This window comes from Coptis chinensis, chromosome 2 (assembly GCF_015680905.1).
Source record: "Coptis chinensis isolate HL-2020 chromosome 2, ASM1568090v1, whole genome shotgun sequence".
Lineage (NCBI taxonomy): Eukaryota > Viridiplantae > Streptophyta > Magnoliopsida > Ranunculales > Ranunculaceae > Coptis > Coptis chinensis.
The window spans coordinates 108,871,597-108,894,031 of NC_141457.1; the positions used below are offsets into that span (position 1 = coordinate 108,871,597).

Genomic DNA, 22,435 nt, shown 5'->3' on the forward strand with positions numbered 1-22,435 from the left:
TTATGATGTTTTCTCACTTTCTCTTGTGTTTACACTCAAATCTTATGATCAATCAGCCCCTATGATTTCGGCTCTGATACCAAATGTGAAATAAAGAAAAACTAAGAAGAACACTAACAGTTGGGAATGGCTACTTTGTTATTGAACTTCAACTGGCTTTTATAAAGCCTTACAGATAACTATCAAAACAAAACAAAACAACCCACGTTTATAGCCTAGAGACGTGGTAACAACTATGACTTACTCAAATGCAACTACTCAAACTGCCCTGAATAATTGGGCTACAAGGTCTAACCTCTTCAGTTTGGACAAACATTTGAAACATGTCCGTGGTTTAAAATCATCATGCATACATTGCTCGAATGAATTAACAGTCTGGACTCTGGGCCACTTGGTTGATGGAGCCATGGATGTTATTTTGTTTTAAGTATAAAACATGGTTTAATGACATTAAAACCGAAACTAGCTTTGTCTGAAAATATGAAGATAATTCAGAGAGAAAAATGTCTGAAATCTAATCCATAGTGGAGTACCACATAATTTTAGGGTAATCTTAGGGGGTGTTTGTTTTTCCTACTTATAAGTGTTTGCTACTTATAAGTGCTACTTATAAGTAGGTCCTAAAATCTGTTTGTTTTTTGCTACTTATAAGCACTAGTGGTAGGAGTGTTTGTTTTTTCAAGCACTTATAAGTGGTGACATTACAATTTTACCCATATTTTAATAACACATGTACTCTCTTATCGAAGTTAATGACGATCATATAAGAAATCAATTTAATGGAAGTAGAAATAAATTCATATAGACTATGCATTAAACAATCCAAAATATACATACTGTTTATTATGATAATCATGAAGTGCTATGACATTAACTTTTTCTCATTTGCATCAACTCATTTACTATTTGGTTAGTTATGTAATTTTATATGCGTCTATGGGTAGTTATGTAATTTTACAACTTTCAGCCCTATTTATAAGTTTTTTTTAGCGTTGCTACTTATAAGTGGAAAAAAAACAAATTAGTAAAAAGAAGTGGTCCACCACTTACAAATGCTTATAAGTGGTCTAGCAGTTATAAGTAGGAAAAACAAACACCCCCTTAGTCACACCCAAAGAAATGGTCGCATAGCCCAAATGTTTTACAAACTGCCAATTCTATCATCCATTTCTTGGAGTGTGGCCAAAAATAAAAATACTAATACTAAATTGTTTTATTTATTTATTTATTATTTCTCGACCAAAGCACCATCACCTCTACAATTTTCAATTGCACCTGTTTTTTGTCCTACCTAACCAATTTCGACGACGACGACACTAATATCCCATCTTCTTATTTCCTCATTCTCAATTTTATCATCTTTTTAATAGATTTCAAAATATGGATTTTAAATTCCACAAAAGAACATTATTCTTTTCAATTCTCACCTACAGCCCAACAAATTAACTTTTAAGTGTTTTTCTTCTAAGTCCACAAATGAGATTGAGTGGAAATTTTAATTAAATGGGGTTAAACGTAGTTGTATTAGAATGAAATTGAATGAAATCAACTTATAAATAATAGAATTGATTCAATTGGAAGGCGGGGGAGGGGGGGGGGGGGTCAAATTAAAAAGGGGATTGGTGGAGAAGAGAAGCAAGAGATGAAGAAAGTTTGAGAACAAACTATAGTAGTTGTTGGTTTTATTTTTAGTCACACCCCCAAAACATAAAAAGATAGAATTGGCAGTTTGTAAAGCATTTGGCTATGGCAACAGTTTATTTCGGTGTGACTAAGAACATCATCAACGTATTGTTATAATTGGTTGTGACACGTCAGCGTTTTTCAGCGAATAAAATTGCCAAATCAAAGTTAAGTACCAGCACAAAAAATCTAGAAATTTGATTTCGTTTTCTGGACGGCACAACTTGTCCCGTGCGCAAACTTTTTTTATTTGGCACGGGTAAACTTGTCCCGTGTCAGTCGAATTCATTTCAATCCAATTCGTACAAAGGCCCAACGGTACAAAAGCCCAATAATACAAAATCGAGAAGTTTTAATTTTTTATTAAAAAAAAAGGAAAAAATGTTGGACGGCAAAACTTGTCTCGTCCCACTCTTGGACGGGACAATTTGTCCCGTGCGAGTCATTTATATATTTATGAAATTATGACTAATTTGGTTTCAGATTTGACCATTGTTAAAATAAAAACGGTGTTTTGGCAGTGCGTTGGGGACGAAAATTGCCAAATTTTTTGTCAACTGTTACATTAGAAATCGATTTTAGAAATGCATTGATGATGCTCTAAGATTACCATAATTTTATTTTTCAAATTTTAAGTCCCATGACCCTTAACGGCAGACAGACCACAACTGCATATAACCGTCGAGGCAAATTTATTGTCGTGCGTTTTATAAAAAAATGTTTCTACTTTCTACTATCATTCCATAATATTATTTTAACAAACATGAGGAACTTTTAAACTCAACTTTTAATATTATTCATTGATATGTTTGGAAGCATTCTAGAAATAATATCCTAGTAGCGGGTAGCACGTTTGGGAAAATGGCTGTCATTTGGCACATTGAAAATTCATCTTTTGGAATGTTATTTGACATGGCAAGTCCCCACCAACTGATACAATCAAGTAATTTAAATGTATAGTTCTGCTTTGATTGCTATATGATTAAAGAGTATCTTCACGACTTCACTAGTAAGTTTTTCAGGCAATTAATTTTCTTTGTCATATTTGAGGTAATAACACGATGCTTTGATCAGTCTTAATCTGATAACTACAGTTCAAACTTCAAAGTGTGTACTAGAAGTGGCAGTGCAAGCTCTTTACTCTTTACAGCTTCAGCTCCTTGGCGATAAAAGGAGGTCTGGCCAGCCTTGTTACATAATCGTGAATTCGTGATACATCTTCAAGGAATATTTCCGACCACACAAATATCAGTGTTTATCTTTTAAGACTGAATGTTACAAACTTTAGGCTAATTCAGTTTGTAATTCGATAGGATTATTATGGTTGGTATGTAGAAGTTGCAGAAAATAAATATCTCAGCCGGCTTGGAACCAATAGGTAACAAACGGGCACTGACTAACTAGTTATTCTTAACCAATTCGATCAAAATCATCAAATGCACTTGATTACCCTATTTTTTATGGTCTTACAATAAAAGTAGTCCGATTAGCTATTTTGACTTATTAAATAGGATTCTTGGTGGTCTGAGCTGCAGATACATCGTTGTTGATTTTGTTTTTGTTAAAATTTGTTCACGATACCAGTGGCATACAGCCATACAGCTCATCCCTGACCAAAAATGCACAATCGCATCTTTGCAATTTATTTGAAAAAAATGGCTCTACCTGTTTACCTAAGGTTTTGAGTTTTCATATCATAATCAAACCAAAAGAATTAAAATACCAAACAGCATCCGAAATCTCAGTACACAACAATTAAACAAAAGATATATATTAATATCAAACGAGTAGAATATACATAACATATATAGAAGACATGCAATAATTGAAAATTCAAAATTCTCTAACCAAGTTAAACTAAAAAAAAAGGAAAAATATTTCGTGGAGGAATCTTGAGAAATAGTATAAGAAGACAATCAACTAGCAAAGAGACACCATCTTCAAAAACATTCTCACATACAAGAATGAATAGTACGACTTTCTTTCTTTCTTGCTTATTATGGCATCTTATTTTCATTGCCGGATTGCATCGCAAGAATCTGGCCTATGCCGCTGGAGGCCAGTGGGTAGTCTTACAGAAAAGCATTGGCATAACAGCAATGCACATGCAGTTACTACATAACGACCGTGTCGTTATCTATGATCGGACTGATTTCGGTAAATCAAATATTTCGTTGCCAAATGGCAAATGTCGAAACGATCCTACAGACTTGGCGCTTAAGGTTGACTGTACTGCTCATTCTGTTGAGTACGATGTCTTAGCTAATTCAGTCCGACCACTTTTTATTCAAACTAACACATGGTGCTCATCGGGTTCAGTTGCACCTGATGGTCACTTGATCCAAACTGGTGGATCCAATGATGGTGCGCGTAAGGTAAGAACGTTCCAACCGTGTGGCATTTGTGACTGGGTAGAAATAGCAAATGGCTTATTGGCACCACGGTGGTATGCGACAAATCAATTACTACCTGATGGAAGAGTTATAGTCATTGGTGGACGAAGCCAATTCAGTTATGAATTTGTTCCCAAATCCACCACAGCTGTTGTTTCTCTTCCATTCTTACAACAAACAAATGATCCTAATCAGGAGAACAATCTCTACCCTTTCGTTCACCTCAATGTAGATGGAAACTTGTTCATTTACGCAAACAACCGTGCAATCTTATTTGATTATACAAAGAGCGTGGTGGTCAGAACATATCCTTCGTTTCCTGGTGGCGATCCACGAAACTATCCAAGTACCGGCTCTTCAGTACTGCTTCCATTGAATAATCTTGGACAGCCAACACTTGAAGCTGAGGTTTTGATATGTGGTGGTGCACCAAGAGGGTCCTATGCACAAGCTAATAGTGGAAAGTTTCTTCCTGCATTAAATACTTGTGGGAGGATCAAAATCACCGATACATTGCCAAGCTGGACAGTGGAGAAGATGCCATTAGCTAGAATCATGGGTGACATGATTTTACTCCCCAATGGTGATGTTTTGATCATCAATGGAGCAGCAGCTGGAGTTGCCGGGTGGGAACTTGGTAGAAACGCAGTACAAAGCCCAGTACTCTATCGGCCAAATAACGCGTTAGGATCAAGATTTGAAGTCCAAAATGCATCATCCATACCAAGAGTTTATCATTCAAGTGCAGTTCTACTACGTGATGGTAGAATTCTAGTTGGAGGTAGTGATCCTCACTCGACCTATAGATTCACTGGTGTGCTATATCCAACTGAACTTAGGTTAGAAGCCTTTTCACCAGCCTATTTGGGTCCAGAATTTTCGAATTTACGCCCCAAAATCATTTTGCCATTCTCTCAAATTAAAGTAATATATGGGCAGATACTAGTAGTACGCTTTTCTGTGCCTGGTGCATTAAGCAAAAATGGAGTAGCAGTGACGATGGTGGCTCCGTCATTTGCTACACATTCGTTCTCGATGAATCAAAGGTTGTTGGTATTAGGCGGGAGTACAACAAGATTGGTTTCAAGATCAGTGTACCAAACCACAGTCTCGCTGCCAAAATCGGGTATTATAGCTCCTCCTGGATATTATCTATTGTTTGTTGTGCATCAAAATGTTCCCAGTGTCGGCATATGGGTTCAGATTCAGTGACATTGTTTTCAGGTGATTTGTTGATTTTATGTTTTGTGTTATTGGTTGTACACAGGGTTACTTTCGTTTTCTATAGATTTGGGACTGCAATATGTTATTCAACTGTATAATTATGTATTTTGGGACTGCAATATGTTATTCAACTGTATTATAATGTACTCTGTCTTTGGTTTCTTTCTATTTTACTTTTTCTGTAATCTGTTTTAGTCTTATCTGAAGTCATCTTAAATATGTAAGACACGATTTCGGTAGAATTGAATGAATAAACTACATATCTTTCATTTATTTTTACGGTATAATGTGTGATCCTATTGTTAACTAGCCATTTGGCCCGGCCTATGGCCGGACTTGCTACATAGATAGCTAATGACTCAAAAGCTTAAAGCCTATTTGAATAAATAATATATGTATATTGATAGCTAATAATTCACTACATACTTTGTTTGAAGGGTTTATGTTTTTCTATTTTTTTTAAGAGATTACAATCAAAATACTATACACACACAATACTTGTATAGATGAAAAAATTCCGATTAAAGAATAAAATATCTCGTCCTCACTTGGCATGCAAAGAAACACCAACAAAGAGAATAATGGATTAGATGCATGAGTAAATAAACCTATATTAATGGTACGTCGTTGGCATATATTCAGGGTTTAACTAAGAATAGGGAGGCATGTTGTCTTGGATTGCGGGAGCAATAGCATGTCGTCACTTTCCGGTAGAACTCTTTCAAAGTTTTAAAATCAAATAACACATCAACAACCATAGGCAATACCACCATCTTGACAATCACTTTCTTTATGACCAACTATGAATTTGATTAATGTTAATTTAATTTGTAATCAAATTTACATGTGCAATGATTTGGAATATAAATTAGCCAAGAGTGATGAAATCAATGCGAACTTGATTACAATCTGACGCAACTGAATGCAACTTATTGCAACCTTGGGCAGACCCATAAATGATACTCTATGAAATGTCATATATTCTTCCTCTTAATTACAGTCTTACATCAGTTTACTATGTAGGCAGTAAACTACAACCAAGATATGGGCCATATACTACGAATCCATCATCGTTGTGAACATCCAACCTTCCTAGATGATCTCTTTGCTTTGTTTACTTCTATGTGAACATTCTTGTAAGTAACCTCCTCCAAGAAGAAAGTAAACAGAACATATAAAGTATAAAGTGCTTTGTATGGGTTGCTTCTACAAAAGATGAAGAAAAAAACTTTGGTACAAATATTAACACATTTGTATGTGGGTATGTCTTTTTCATACAGTCAGCAACATCAACTTCAACGAAGCATTTGCATACATTTAGTAACATTAAATTCAACAAAGCATTTGCATCCAATGGAACGTTCAAGATTGAAAAAAATCATAACACCAAAGTTGTCAGGCATGTAAAAGTCTCCTCCACCAATGCCGCAACCACCACCAAGAACTTTCTGGCCAGTTTTAAGATCCAACTTTGCAATGAACTCTTTCGTTGTCTCTGCCCAATATATGAAGGTCGACTTACACATTTATCATGAGACAAAAGGCAAAAATATAAAATAAACTCAAATAAAAGAAAGTTCAAAGAAACGATTGCATGCTTTCGAAATAGCGACCAAGATGTCAAGACATTTCTCCTTGATTGGGCTTCCGCAAGTGCTCGCTTTCGAGGATTGAAATCCCAAGGCAGTGTCTTTAAGTGGAGCTCCAAATATGTTGAAACAATCATAACTGGGACTTTATTGTTTACCTTACTGCCTTGCTAAGGAATATGACACATAGTGGGCTAAGAGGTATGAGCCTAGCTTGGATGTCTTAGTTATCAATATAGATTCCTTAAGACCCTTTTGTTGATTGTTACTTATCTATTATTACCAATCAACAAATTGATCTGGTTCTAGGTAGAGACATCTTAGCATTTTGGCCCCTAGAGACCAAATCCCATCGTCTCGACCACATATATTTGGTAATTTATGACATTTCTCTTCAAGTCATACTTTTTTAAGAATTGGAAGGAATATATTTGGCTTACCAATTCTGCCAATTTTAACAAATCCTTCTCGAATAGTTTTTTCACTATCCTTTAGTTTATATTGAACATTGGCCAAGTAGCACTGAAATCCCTTATCGTCATCTGTACCAACCTTTCTAAATAACCAAGAAATCTGCAATTTTGAAGATAAATTTAAACCCTCCAACCATTTATATCAGATTTCAATCAATTTAAATTTAAACCCTTCAATTAACAATCTAAGTTTCCTCCAACATAGATTTATGAGTTAACTAACTCAACATCCAAATTAAGAGACAAAAGAATATCATAATTTTTTTTATAGTACATGGATGAAAAGTGCAAGATGCAACCATCTCTTCTCAACAAACCATGGGAAAAAGGATATATCAAATAAGTTAAAGTAGAAGATGTAATAGCAAAAAGAAAAGAATGCAATTACATACCATCGTCTCTTTTCAAGAAACTCATAGAAACTAAGATATAAAGGAAGCTAGTGAATTGAATTAAACAAATGGGTTGACCACCCCATTTTACATTGGGATGAGATATTTCTTGTGTTTGGAGAATGAATTGCTATCTAGGGGATACTTGACTGATCTTGCCTAAATGGTTTGACATTTAAAACAATTTCTCGACCAGTTTGAAGAAATAAGCAATTGTAACACATATGACATGTAATATGGTTCTCACATTACAAATAGTTCTACATATACCGCAAAAAGAAATATATAATACTTATATCATTCTCATAAAAAAAATCTCACACAATGACCAATTTTACAATAAAACATTTTGAAAAAATACCTAAGAGAAAGGAAAACACAAATATCAACATGTAGAGATTCTAAATTAAAGCATTTTATTACCTTTGATAACTTTCGATTTCTGGTGGCAGCAGCAGTGACGCATTCATTGAATCCCATAGACTCCACCATATGAATCCCAGGTGATGCACATCATCTTTGAGTTACCCTAGTTCCATTTCTGAGTTGATGGCCATGACTGCTTTGCTCCCAAAACCTGCCATATATATGCAAAGACCACACTAAAAGTAGAATCCTCGGTATTTCTCGCAGCCTCCTTTATCCCGTTCTTTGCCATCTCAAGCTCCTTTCTCGCTGCCCTCCTCTGCGATCTCTTCTTGAAGTTTTTTCCTCTCCGCTTGCAATGAATTAATGCTGATATTCAGCATGTTGATCTCAACTGTTTTGATCTTGAGTTGCCTTTGTAATTCCACAATGTCTGATTTCTACTCTTTCAAACCATAGTATTCGAGTAACTCACCTTCGAGTTTATCAAATAGGTCTCTACTAATGTACAATTTACCAGAGGAAAGAAACCAAAAGCTCAGGGTGCTATGGTCAATTCAAGAAATCTATGGGAAAACCTATATCGTGCAAAATTTCCTTGCACGTTTCACAGGAGATTCCATTCATCAAGTAGTTCGATTCCCATTCATCTTGCACTCTTCGACTCCATTCACCTAGGGGCTAGGGTAGGGTAGTATAAATATTACTCTTTCTGCTCCAAACGAAAAACAATAAAACCTTTCGGAGGAGTTAAAATATTTTACTCAACATACTTGCACAGTCGTAGTTCATATTTACCTCATACTTTCAGGTGCCGGATTTTAGTGTCCTAATCAGAGGTGCTTGTGAATGCCTAAAACGAACTTTGGGGTCTAGATGAATAATCTGTGTCAAGTTGAGGGGCCAAAACTACCTTTTTTCTGAGTAATGTCTATGTTGATCGATCGACCAATATACCAAATAATCAATTTGATTCGAAATAATGAACATTGACAAAAAAAGGATTAAAAAATAATGTAAACTTGATGACCTATGGAAATTGCACTGCTTTCCTAACCATAGCTAACATTATAATTTTGTTGTTGATACTGTCCAAATATTATGGACTTATTATCCATTGGAGGCAGAGCCGACAATTGCAATGACAATAATCAATCCAAGTCATCTTCGCAATAGTTTAGCTGAAAAGAAATTACATTGTTTTCCCAATCATAGCCAACATTATAGTTTTGTTGTTGAAAGCTTCCTAGTACGGACTGAAAGCTTCCTAGTACGGACCTATCATCTGTTGGAAGCATAGCCAGGCAGACAGTATTAGGATCAGTTTGTATCCATGTATTCCATACGGGTAATGCCATATCTGCATCTTTGAAATGAAACGTTACCGATTGAGAGGGCAAATAAGCAGTCCTATAGCATAGTTGGAACGATTTATGTGGATGATCTACTCTGACATAATCTACTTTTTTTACCATCTCATCGATCATTGTATGTTTGATTCTTGTTGTATGTTTGATCATCCATGACCTGCATTTTTTTATTATAGGAATAAATTGTGTTGAGCACGTATGTCGTTGGTATATATATATTTCATAGGTTGAAGAGTCCATTTTGTTTTGTAATTTGAGTGTAATTAAAGGACGACTATGAGATAATGATACTATCCTAATGTAATTAGAAGTCTTTTTAATTACATATGGAAAAGGACGACTATGAGATAATGATACTATCCTAAAATATATAGTTATATCAATCTTATACGATTTTATTGCAACTGAGGTTAAGACTCATTTTTTTTACCAGTTATTTGAGATTTGAGTGTAAGTAGAAGTCTTAAGTATTTTACATTACGACAATGGTCTTCCTGACAATGCTTGCTTGGAGCCGAATTATTTGATGAAGATCGGTGTCCATTAGTTCCGTTACAATGTAGACATCAGAAAATGCTCACAGCGTATGGGTGGTGTTATCACATCTCTTATACCTATCACCGTTTCATACACAATTTATTGGGACCAAAATTAACACAATCGTACCTTTTGAATTAGATACGGATGTATTACTGTTATTGTGTTGAAAATGATCGGGAATAAGTTTTACGCAGAGTACATGCAACACCTCGTGCATTGATCCGGATGTGAGAGAATTGGAGAAAATAGCAATACAATTTGGAAAACCATATGTCAATCACCGAGGCTTAACAAAATGTGATGGGACATTTGAGGGATACAACCAAAGCGTCGGGGAATAATTGGGTATAACTCTTACGTTAGGGGTAATACCAATTCAAACACGCACAATATTTGAGAAGCTAAAGGGTTGGTTTATCAAGAAAAGAGAAGCGCTACTACGCACCATTTATCCAAAGTGAATGTGATGCAACAAAATAACTATGGGCTTGGCTATCCGACATTTTCAAGGTAACTCCAATTATCAATCTGCAAGGTGTGTCACTGTGACAAAATTCCTAAGCCCAATCGAAAAGGACCTATGGAACTCGGGTGTTGCTAGGAAACAAAGTCTGTTTTCGCGTTCACCTCCGGCATCTTCAAAGCAAGTCCCGCAAATGCCGAGGCGATGAAGTAGTTTACGAGAATCAAAGAATGCATAACTTAACATGATTTGTGAAACCTGCAAGACTATACCGAGAACTCTTATGAGTAGCAAAAGGTTAAAACACACAATTTCCGGATGAAATGACCGGTAGCTATTACCAATTTACCATCAAGAAGAAAAATTGGTCATAGATGGGAAGTCTTGCATCTTGAACCAAATTATAGCCTACCCAAACATTGTTACCTACCTATTTAAATTGAACATAGTATAGTGTCCTACCCATCTAAATTGGACTACACATTATTTGAGAACTACTCTTTCTTCATATTGAATTCAAGTACCATAAAGAAACAGGGATCCCTGTCCCAGTTCTTATATGGAATATTTTTCCTTAAAAAATCGATTGGAAGGTTGCAAAGGATAAATTTGAAAATAAGCATCATTTAGAATCAATATCGGCATTACATACACATACTCCAACCTTTCCACCTTTCCAACAAAAACTTCGTGAAGCTTGTCAACTAATTGATTATATTCTTTGCTTGCTCTTGCCATTTCAAACTCATTTCGAAAGTTTAACTCAATCACTACCCTCATCTCTCCTTTCTTAGTGTTTTGTCCACCACATCTATATAGGTGTGTTCCCCAGAGATACCATACCATATACTCTTAGCAGATGACTCCAACAACTCTCATTTTAATTACTACATAAATGCAAATATATATGCTATGTTTACGATGGAATATCTAGCTTGTCCATTTGGATTTGCAAATGGCACTATTGTTGTCTTGAGTGTTTCTTTTCGTGGCTTTCCGATCCTAGACTCCCCGAGAATTAGTCCTACTTAAGGTTTACTATAAGAATTATCACCAAGTAGCCACCGACTTTGTCTTTGAAATTCCACCTGTCAATTCCTCGAATTGCATCCTCGACATCTAAGCTCATCATCCATCCATATAAACAAAAGCAAAACCTATAACATAAACAAAAGGAAATAAAATCTGGTAGATACCACACAACTACCAAAGAGGAATAATAAAAATCCGGGATCTCTATGTAACATAATGAATTACACAACAACAACAACAACAACATGAAAATTATAAAATAGTATACCTTTTATATACCTAACCGGGGCACCAAAATTAAATCAGTTGAATAAATTGGACCCCTCTCTTATAGATAAATATCAAGTATATAGTGGAATATCACATTGCGATAATACTATTCTCTTAAGTTTCTTTGAAAAGCTTATTGGGGCGAAGTGCACTTCTCGAACAAACAACCATTAAATCAATCTAAATTGAGGTCCGAAAGGTTTACACCACGCACCCACAAAAAATAAACCAACATAAAGAATTCAAGGTGGGGTTAAATTCTGAAAGTACTTATCGGATAGAAAATAAGGAAAATGTCTCTCCTACCTTCCTATCAAGCCGCAATTCTAGTCATGTTCAAAATTTTCAGAAACTCCTCCCTTCTTCTTAGTGTCTTTGAACTACATAGAAGCTCATTGTTAGGGGTAAAGGAACCAAAAAAGCTAAAGCTCTTATAGGAGTTATAGCCAGATGAAAAGTACATGTTCAAAAAACTTTCAATGTTTGAAGATATTAGGAAAGGAGTGAAACCATAGATAAGAAGGAGATCAAATTGGTATTCTCAGAAAAAAAAAAAAAAAAAAAAAATACTCGAGTTGATGGAGGTGAAAGATGATCGACTTCTCAACATGCCCCAATAAATCCTTATATACTAAATGGTGAATACCTGGCATGAACACATGGATTCCAATGCTACTGCTTGGGTTTCAGATCTGGTGTGAAAACGCGGAGATCGATTTCTTAAGAATTTGTCGAAGATAATTTCTTTTAGGTGTATATCCATTATCAGTGTTAAGATCAACTCATGAAACGTTGCATTCTTTATTTGGTTTGTCGCGAAATAGACACAATGTGGAGAAGAGTGGCTTATCGATGTAGCATTCATCTCGAACCCCAAATTCCACAAAAACACTTTTATAAAATATAAAAACTTCAAAACAAAACAAAGAATATTTGATAAGATACCTGCTCTTAATGATGTGTTGAAGCGTGGAGACACCAACAGCCAAAATAACGCATCGACATCAAATCTCTCTTCTCCACAAATTACTTTTGAAATGCATCCAGTTTCTCGTTGAGTGAGAAATCATCACCCTTTTCCCCTCACATACTTGAAATAGAAGTAACAACAAATAAAACCGATCTCAAATGAATCCAAGAAGATGATGGCGCCACCGAATAAGAAGAAGAAGATAAATTTGAAGTCCGGGTTCTTCTAATATTAAAAAAAAAAAGGCTTTTAGTCATTACGTAAAGGACACGTTGATTACCGTATTGTTAAACTAAATAGAAATGTAAGGTTGCACTTGGTTCGTGAGGGAATCAAAGATAAAATAAAACAGATTTCGTGGACGTCGTAACATTTGTGTGTTTTGGTGCATTAGAAAAGTAAATCAAGAGCTAACTGTTAAATAAACATCATATAATGAACTGAACTTGTTATCCTAAGGTCGATTGTGGGATTTGCTTTGTATTTCATGGTTCGAACCCTACAAATTTACCACCTCAACAGACGTGTACATCCTAACGTAGCATGTTCATTAGACGTACTCATGAGATTGTAGTTCTTTGGTACCAATTACTTTTGAATTATTTATCTCAACACACTCACAAAGTCACAAAGTTGCTTACAGCAGAACAACAAGCGATATCTGAGATGGTAAATGCATCCAATGCCTAACTATCTCAAACATGCATGATGTCAACACAGTGTGCAAAAGCACATGGAATTTCTTTCTTCTGCACACACTTGCAATTTAGGTATAGGTTCCAATTCCAAGAATCTACGGGAACTACCTAAAGCAGCCTGAAACCCTCACAATATAACTTAGTTATTATGTCCATATTCTATCGTAACGTAAAGATGACAAAAACACACCTCAACCGCTTCTTTTCGCGTTGGATGATGATTCGAAATATCGGGGATCGCCTTTTCCTTTCTTGGAAGTTGGTCTAATAAGGGGTCGCCATCCAAATAACATAAATTATGCTATATGGTAGGCCTTCTCCCCGAAATAGGAATAAGGAATTTAGTATATGGCAAGCTGCTCCTACGGCCACCCTCTTTTAGAGTTCTTTCAAGAAGTCGTTGTTTGGTCTTTCCCTTTTGGGAAGTAGGAATGGCATCTCCTAAAGGTGGAGTCAAGTGTGGAAGCCTTTTTCAGGTGATTCTTTTTTAGTGAATAGATCCGATCGCAACTTCGAATATGGAATTAAAAGGGATCAAATAGAGCTAGGTTTTTTTTTTTTTTTGGTAAAGGTCGGGGTGGGGTTTTGATTTTGACGAAACGTTTTTTTTATCCTTTTCTTTTATTTCATTTTGTTACGCGAACAGTTCCCAAAACTGGGCGTGAGTTTGTTTTTTTTTTTTTGCCGAATCATTATAAAATCTTAGGTGCCCACCTAAGAGAAAAAAGGGGGCTGACGTGTTTCAATGGGAGCATTTTCGACTGTTCAGTATTAATGGTCTTTGATATAAAGATCCAATACAATACTCAAATCTCCTTTAACATACTACAAATAACCCGCAAAGTTTCTCCTAATAACCCTCAACACAATATGCGCATTCCTCCCAGGCCTAAACGCATAAGACTTCTGCGAAAACCGCATTCCTAAGAGCTAACAAATCTTCCAACGCAGATTTCTGTATCGTATTTTTTTAGGATAAATGTACCAATCTTATCAGCACTAACTTTCGATAAGCTAATACCCACCCACAATTAAAAAACGACGTAAATACTCACTTAAATTATTTACAGTCTTAGGTTCCGCGAAAATTGTCAATCCACATTGTTGAACATATCGATACACCGTCTTCTCTCATTAAGGTGGATACATCATCTAGGTTAGTAACAACTGTCCTTTGCATTGCCATATTCGACATACTAACATTCCACATCATCGGCTCTCACGGCTGAGTCGCAGAGCCTCTTTATTAATTATAGTATAGATAAATACCATTATAGTTAAACACCACGATTATGATAGTATTTTGTATGCAGTCATCCATCCAATTAAACAGGCCAGAAGGGTATTCCATTTCATATTTCAAGGTTGAAGATGATATATTGGTGAGCAAAGACTCTTCCGCGATTAATGATATTATGCAATGTAATATAAAATAAGTAGAAACAATACCTTGTCCTGACCCCCCCACATCCCAAACGATGAAGCGGATGTTCTTGAAACCTGCAAATAATAATTTCACAAAGATTTAGATAATTTTTGTATATTAACTTCCAGATTTTAACTAACTGTTACATCTAAATAATAAACCCGAGCAATAAAGACTCACCACATTACGGGTGCGTGTCCTTCCGAAAATAAACCTACATTGTTCTCGTCCGGATTGTGGCGCTGTGGAATCTGTCTTCCCCATTAGGTGCCACCTTATCGGACATATGTTTCAATATGTGGTCAAGAAGCCCAAGTATCCCCAATGTAATTCCGAGCCTCCATCCTCGATTACCGCCATGTAATTGGCTTCCCAAGAACAGTCCATTTGCCTTCAAGATATCCAACATCTTCACCTTTGCATTCTTGTACCTTCATCAAGAAAAAATAATTTTAATCAACAAACTATAAGCACCAAAACTAATTTAGCCTTTTTAAACTTTGAAAATTTTGATGCCTCACCTTTGTTGGGACCACCTTCCATATGATAGCTTCAGTTTTTGTTTACCGACTTTGCTGCTAGTATCAAAGTTACATGTATCACTTGAAGACTTTGTAGGAATCTCAATGACTTTATCAACCTCATCCTCTCTCTTCCATAAATAAAGCTCCTGAACACCTCTTTTGAGGGTAAAAAGCAAGCAGTTAAGACTCATATTTTGGATAACTTCATAAGAAAACAGCTAAAAGGTGAAAATGTTCATAATTGGTAATAGGATTTTTGTTAATGTTAAAAAAATGAAAGCCAGTTTCAGTTTTTGGTTCTTCTTCTTTGGGGACAGGCACGACAGTTTCTTCAATTGTAACGACAGTTTTAGTACCATCTTCTTCCACCACCTTGACCACGGCAGACGGATGATGATGCGTGTAGGTCGGAGATGGGTGGATAGAGAAGAATAAGAGAGAGTTTGAAGAGACGATTTTTTTTTTGAGAGTTGAGAGTGTTTTGTAGAATTGAAAAAAGAGAATAGAAAGAGGTTTTTAACTATTTTGGGCTACGAACAATTGAAATCGCCAAAAAAAGGCGTAGAATTGATTTTTTAAGGTAAAATCTGATCGTCAAGATGATGAGAAAAAAAAAGGGTGGCGTGGGTGCACAGGAGCATTCTCAACTACTCAGTATTAATGGTCTTAGATATGGAATATACAATGAGATTGTTTGGTGTATACACATTGCAAGCAATGGTAACGTTCTTAAGTCACATAGCGACGATTTACACATTACTAATAAAAACTCAAAATTTTAAAGTGGTCAGATCTTAATTTGCAAGGTGGCGGATCCAGGGATGGGAGGGGGCGGCAGCCCCCAACCTTCCGTCGAACAAAGTAGTAAATAATTTTATGTTATTTTAATAAATTTTATGTTATTTTAATAGTAATTATAAATATTTTGTGTGTGAAAAGATTTTGGACCGGGCAAATTTTCCGAATCTATTAAATATTTTTATTGTAAACCAAAAGGCTTTGCACAAAAAGGTCTAACATTTTCACTTTGTGGTTTAATATTTCCATAATTTTCAAATAGAATTATCTTTTTATTGAAAATAAACCAAATTTTCGAATCAAAATATATTTTAAAAATAAACCGAAATACATTAATGGTGCATAAATACTTGGAAACTAAGGGATCAAATTGAGATAACATTTTCACTTTGTGGTTTAGGATATTAATCCATAATTTTCAAATAGAATTATCTTAAACTTAATCTAACTTGTATAATAGTTTTCTTATATTTATGGTTATTTAGCGAAAAATTTTATAATCAAAATAAACCCGATATTTTGAGCAGCGATTATTGAAAATAAACCTAAGGGAAAATACATTTTTTGTGGTTTATGATATTAATCCGTAATTTTCAAATGGAATTATCATAAATTTGATTTAGCTTGTATAATAGTTTTATTAGATTTATGGTGATTTAGCGGTAAATCATCACCGCTCAGCTTACGTACTAATGTGTACAAATCACTAAAACAGATTGATTATTTCCATATCCTCAAAGAATACACTACTCCCACTTGAAAAGATTTATCACATGAACGCATCCTACGAATGGGTGTCGTTATACTAAATTATTATAAAAAATATTAGCAACTATGCATAGCTATGAGATATGAAAATTATATTAATTATTCATTTAAATTTCTTGCACCACTCTCTATAAAAAGGAAGTATCAAACCTTGATAAAACTCATCGACTTCTTTTTATGGTTAGGTTTAACAATATAAGTTTGATTGAAGTTTTGTGAAAATGCCCAATGTGGCGAAGATAATATTGAAGCTACTTGAATAGCAAGACATTCTCAATCACAATAAAAGAATTATGATAAACACTACTTAAAATGCAAAACTATATTTGTCGAGACATTTATTCCCCCTACATATAATACAAATATGTTTTAGGGTTATTAGTTCAATGCATTTGCATCAAGTTTCTGATTTTCCATTAATTATTATTTGAGGTTAATTTAATGTAGTACGTTGCACCCAGTTTCCAAATTTTCGTTAATTATTCTTTGAGGTTAGTTCAATGCAGTTGCATCAAGTTTCTGATTTCCCGTTAATTATTATTTGAGGTTAGCTTAGTGCAATTCCATCCACTTTATGATTTCCCGTTAGTTATTCATTAATGTTAATTCAGTACAGTTGCATCCAATTTTCGATGTTTCGTTAATTAGTATTTGAAATTAGTTCATTGCATTTGCATCCAGGTTCCAATCTCCATTAATTACTCTTTAAGGTTAGTTCAATACATCTGCATCTAGTTTCTGATTTTTCGTTAATTTTTTTTCTAGGTTAGTTCGATAGTTTACAATTTCTATACATCTTGCATACATATAAGAGTCTATTTTTATAAACTCACTTTCGTTTTGGGTTCCTAATTACTCGTAATTACTCATGTGAGAAGGCTAAAAAAAGCGGACATTTATGCTTTGAGGTCAGTGCAATGCATTATGATTTCCAGTTAACTATTTTTTTAGGTTATTTCAATGCATTTGCATCCAATTTCTGATTTCCCGTTAGTTAATCTATGATTTTAGTTTAATGCAGTTGCATCCAGTTTTTGGTTTTCCGTTAATTATTCTTTGAGGTTAGTTCAATGCAGTTGCATCCAATTTCCGATTTTATGTTAATTGTTCTTTGAGGTTAGTTCAATGCATTTGCATTAAGTTTTCGATTTCCCGTTAATTATTTTTGGAGGTTCGTTCAATGCAATTACATCAAATTTATAATTTCCTGTTAATTATTCATTTAGGTTAGTTTAGTGCAGTTTCATCCATTTTTTAATGTTTCATTAATTAGTTTTTTAGATTAGTTCATTGCATTTGGATCCAGTTTCTGATTTCCTGTTAATAACTCTTTAAAGTTAGTTCAATACATCTGCATCTAGTTTCTAATTATTTATGCTTTAAGGTTAGTTCGATGCAATTATATCCGGTTTCTGATTTTTCGTTAATTATTCTTTGAGATTATTTCAATGCATTTGCATTTAGTTTCCGATTTCCCACTAATTATTCTATGAGGTCAGTTCAATGCAGTTGCATTCGGTTTTTTATTTTCTGTTAATTATTTTTTGAGTTTAGTTCAATGCATTTGCATCCAGTTTTTGGTTTCCCATTAATTATTATCTGAGGTTTGTTTGATGTATTTGCATATCGTTTCTAATTTTCCGTTAAATATTTTTCAAAGATTTGCATCCAATTTCTAATTTTCCGTTAGTTATTATATATTAATATTATATTGATCACTCAACCAAATTTCTTATAACGTGAAAACCCCACTCTCCATTAAAAAAAATGAACTCACCTTTGATAAAACCCTTCAATTTTATTTTGTTGTTTAATAGTAGAAGTTTGATTGAAGTTTTGTGAGATTGCCTAATAAGGCGAAATTCATATATATTGAAGCTACTTGAATAGCAAGGAGTTCCCAATCATATGGAAAGAGATAAGATAAACACCATTTTAAATGCAAAACTATACTTGTCGAGACATTCCCACAACATATAACCCAACTATGTTTTGAGGTTAGTTCAATGCATTTGCATCTAGTTTCTGATTTTCCGTTATTTATATTTTGAGGTTAGTTCAATGCAGTTGCATCCAATTTCCAATCCCCGTTATTTATTTTTTGAGATCAGGTCAATGCAGTTGCATCAAGTTTCTGATTTCTCGTTAATTATTCTTTTCGATTAGTTCAAAACATTTGAATCCAATTTCTAATTTCCTGTTAATTATTCTTTGAGGTCAGTTTGATGCATTTTCATCCAGTTTCTGATTTCCCGTTAATTATTCTGTGAGATTAGTTTAATGCATTTGCATCTAGTTTCCGATTTCTCGTTTATTATTTGATAAAGTTGCATTTGTATCTAGTTTTCGATTTTCCGTTAATTATTGTTTGAGGTTAGTTCAATGAATTTGCATCCAGTTTCCGATTTTCTATTAATTATTTCTTGAGCTTAGTTCAATGCATTTGCATCTAATTTTTTTTTTTAGATTAGTTCAGTGCAATTGCATCCGTTTTTCGATTTCCCGTTAATTATTTTTTAAGATTAGTTTCACGCATTTGCATCATGTTTCTAATTTATAATTAATTTTTCTTTGAGGTTAGTTCAATGCAGTTGCATCCAGTTTCCGATTTCCCGTTAATTTAATCTTTGAGGGTTAGCTCAATGCATTTGCATCAAGTTTCTGATTTTCCAACAATTATTTTTTATGTTAGTTTGATGTATTTACATTCAAGTTTTGATTTTCGTTAATTATTCTTTGATGTTAGTTTAATGCAATTGTTTCCATATTCCCATTTTCTATTAATTACTTTTTAAGATTAGTTTAATGCTTGTATTTGCATTATGTTTCCGATTTCTCGTTAAATATTATTTGAGGTTAGTTCGATGCATTTGCATCCAGTTTTAAGTTCCCCATTAATTGTTTTTTTAAACGTTAGTTTCATTCAGTATTATATATTTTTTAAAATATTTGTCATTATTGTTTTGCTGTTATTTTTTTAAAATTTTCTATTATATATTTTGTGATATTATTTTTTGTATAATTGTTTTTAACTATGTTTTGAGGCCGTGCTAAGGATATATTCGAAATAAGTCGGTGCTTTATCATAGACACTAAAATTGTATGATTTGTAATAGAAAATTAGTTTCTACAAATCACATATTTTTTAGCAATTTTTTTTTTTATTTTATCAAATATATAAGAATTGAAACACTAAAAGTGTTTGATTCGTAATAGGAAATTATCTTTTACAAATCACCTATTTTTTTTTTAAAATTATTTGATAAAATATATAAGAATTAAAAATACACTCAAACTCTCCAAATATAAGAATTAGAAATACACTCAAACTCTCCAAAGAGGTTCCATGTACGTGGGATTGTAGGCTATTAGAAAAGACTATTTTTAATATTATAGTACCACATAGGAGAGAAAAAAAACTAACTCTCATATTAGAGTGCCACATAAGAGAGAGAAATTCCTCCATTATAGGTCTCTGCTTTAGTATATAGATAGTAGATTCACCCAAAAAAAATATATTTGTAGTGTGTTAGTAGTAGCAACCCCTTGAGTGGCAATTCTGGATCCGCCTATGTTAATTTAGAGGAGCAGGAATAAAATTTTAATGGCTGAATGAAATGAGGGATATACTGCAGTTGCAATATGGGAGAAGGTTCAAACCTAAACGTCCAACCTGGTTAACAAGTGTAATGATATGCAACTAGAAAATGTACCTTAGGACTTAGGAGCATGCATGTATTGTGCAAACTTCCATTTTGCACCACCAACTAGACCCATCAAAAAAAAAAACTAGACCCAAATAGGCATTTTCCTTCAAAGATGCAAACTTATGTAGGGACAAATCAAACACTTAAATTTGTAAATCGTAGGATCATTAGGTACGTAGATATCCACAGTAATGCTATGTATTTAATTATAGACTAGCTTTTGAACCCGTCTTACGAACGGGTGTCATTATATTAAATTATTCTAAAAAATATTAGCAACTATTCATAGCTATGAGATATGTAAATTATATTAATCACTTGTTCAAATTTTTTGCACCACTCTCTATCAAAAGAAAATACCAAACCTTGGTAAAACCGATCGAAGTTTGATGTTATGTTTAATAATAGAAGTTTAATTGAAATTTTGTGAAAATGTCCAATGTGGCGAAAATGATATTGAAGCTACATACTTAAATAGCAAGCCATTCACAATCATAATAAAAATAATTATAATAAACACTACTTAAAATACAAAACTATACTTGTCGAGATATTATATTCTCCCTATATATAATACAACTATGTTTTAGGTTAGTTCAATGCATTTGCATCAAGTTTTCGATTTTACATTAATTATTCTTTGAGGCTAGTTCAATGTAGTTGGATCTAGTTTCCGATTTCTCATTAATTATTCTTTGAGGTTAATTCAATGTAGTTGTATTAAGTTTCTGATTTCCCGTTAATTATTCTTTGAGGTTAGTTCAGTGCAGTTGCACCAAGTTTACAATTTCCCGTTAGTTATTCATATATTAAGGTTAATTCAGTGCAGTTCCATATAGTTTTCAATGTTTCATTAATTACTCTTTGAGATTAGTTAATTGCATTTGCATCAATGTTCCAATTTTCCATTAATTGTCTTTTGAGGTTAGTTTAATACATCTGCATCCAGTTTATGATTTTTCCGTTAATTATTTTTCGAAGTTAGTTCGCATCTAGCTTCCAATTTCCGGTTATTTATGCTTTGAGGGTAGTTCGATGTAGTTACATCCGGTTTCCGATTTTCAATTAACTATTCTTTGAGATTATTTCAATGCATTTGCATCCAGTTTCTGATTTTCCGTTAAATATTCATCAAAGATATTGCATCCAATTTCTGATTTCCCAGCCTGTTAGTTAATATATGATTTTAGTTTAATGCAGTTGCATCCAGTTTTCGATTTTCCGTTAATTATTCTTTGATGTTAGTTCAATACATTTGCAGCAAGTTTTCGATTTCCCGTTAATTATTTTTTGAGGTTTGTTCAATGCAGTTGCATCAAATTTATGATTTTCAGTTAATTATTCATTGAGGTTAGTTCAATTCATTTGCATCCATTTTTTTATGTTTCTATATTCGTTAATTAGTCTTTAGATTGGTTTATTGCATTTGCATCCAGTTTCTAATTTCTTATTAATAACTATTTGAGATTAGTTCAATACATCTCAAGATCTAGTTTATGATTTTTGATTATTTATGCTTTCAGGTTAGTTCGATGCAATTTCATCCGGTTTCTGATTTTTCGTTAGCTATTCTTTGAGGTTATTTATATTTCAATGCATTTGCATCCAGTTTCTGATTTCCCGTCAATTATTCTATGAAGTTAGTTCAATCAGAGTTGCATTTGGTTTTTGATTTCCTGTTAATTATATTTTGAGGTTAGTTCAATGCATTATTTGCATCCAGTTTCTAATTCATCGTTAATTATTTTT

The 22,435-nt window shown here is 33.8% G+C and overlaps 1 long non-coding RNA gene and 1 pseudogene across 1 annotated transcript; one reads left to right on the forward strand and one right to left on the reverse strand.

Moving 5' to 3' along the window:
- The first annotated feature begins 3,554 nt into the window (after positions 1–3,554).
- LOC147520374 (aldehyde oxidase GLOX pseudogene) lies at positions 3,555–5,600 on the forward strand (annotated as a pseudogene).
- Positions 5,601–6,529: 929 nt separating this feature from the next.
- LOC147520375 (uncharacterized) lies at positions 6,530–8,312 on the reverse strand. The gene is made up of 2 exons (XR_015214412.1): positions 8,178–8,312; positions 6,530–6,795 (listed from the first exon to the last, which is right to left on the reverse strand). It is a non-coding gene; the product is annotated as an uncharacterized LOC147520375 (long non-coding RNA).
- Between the last annotated feature and the right edge of the window lie 14,123 nt (positions 8,313–22,435).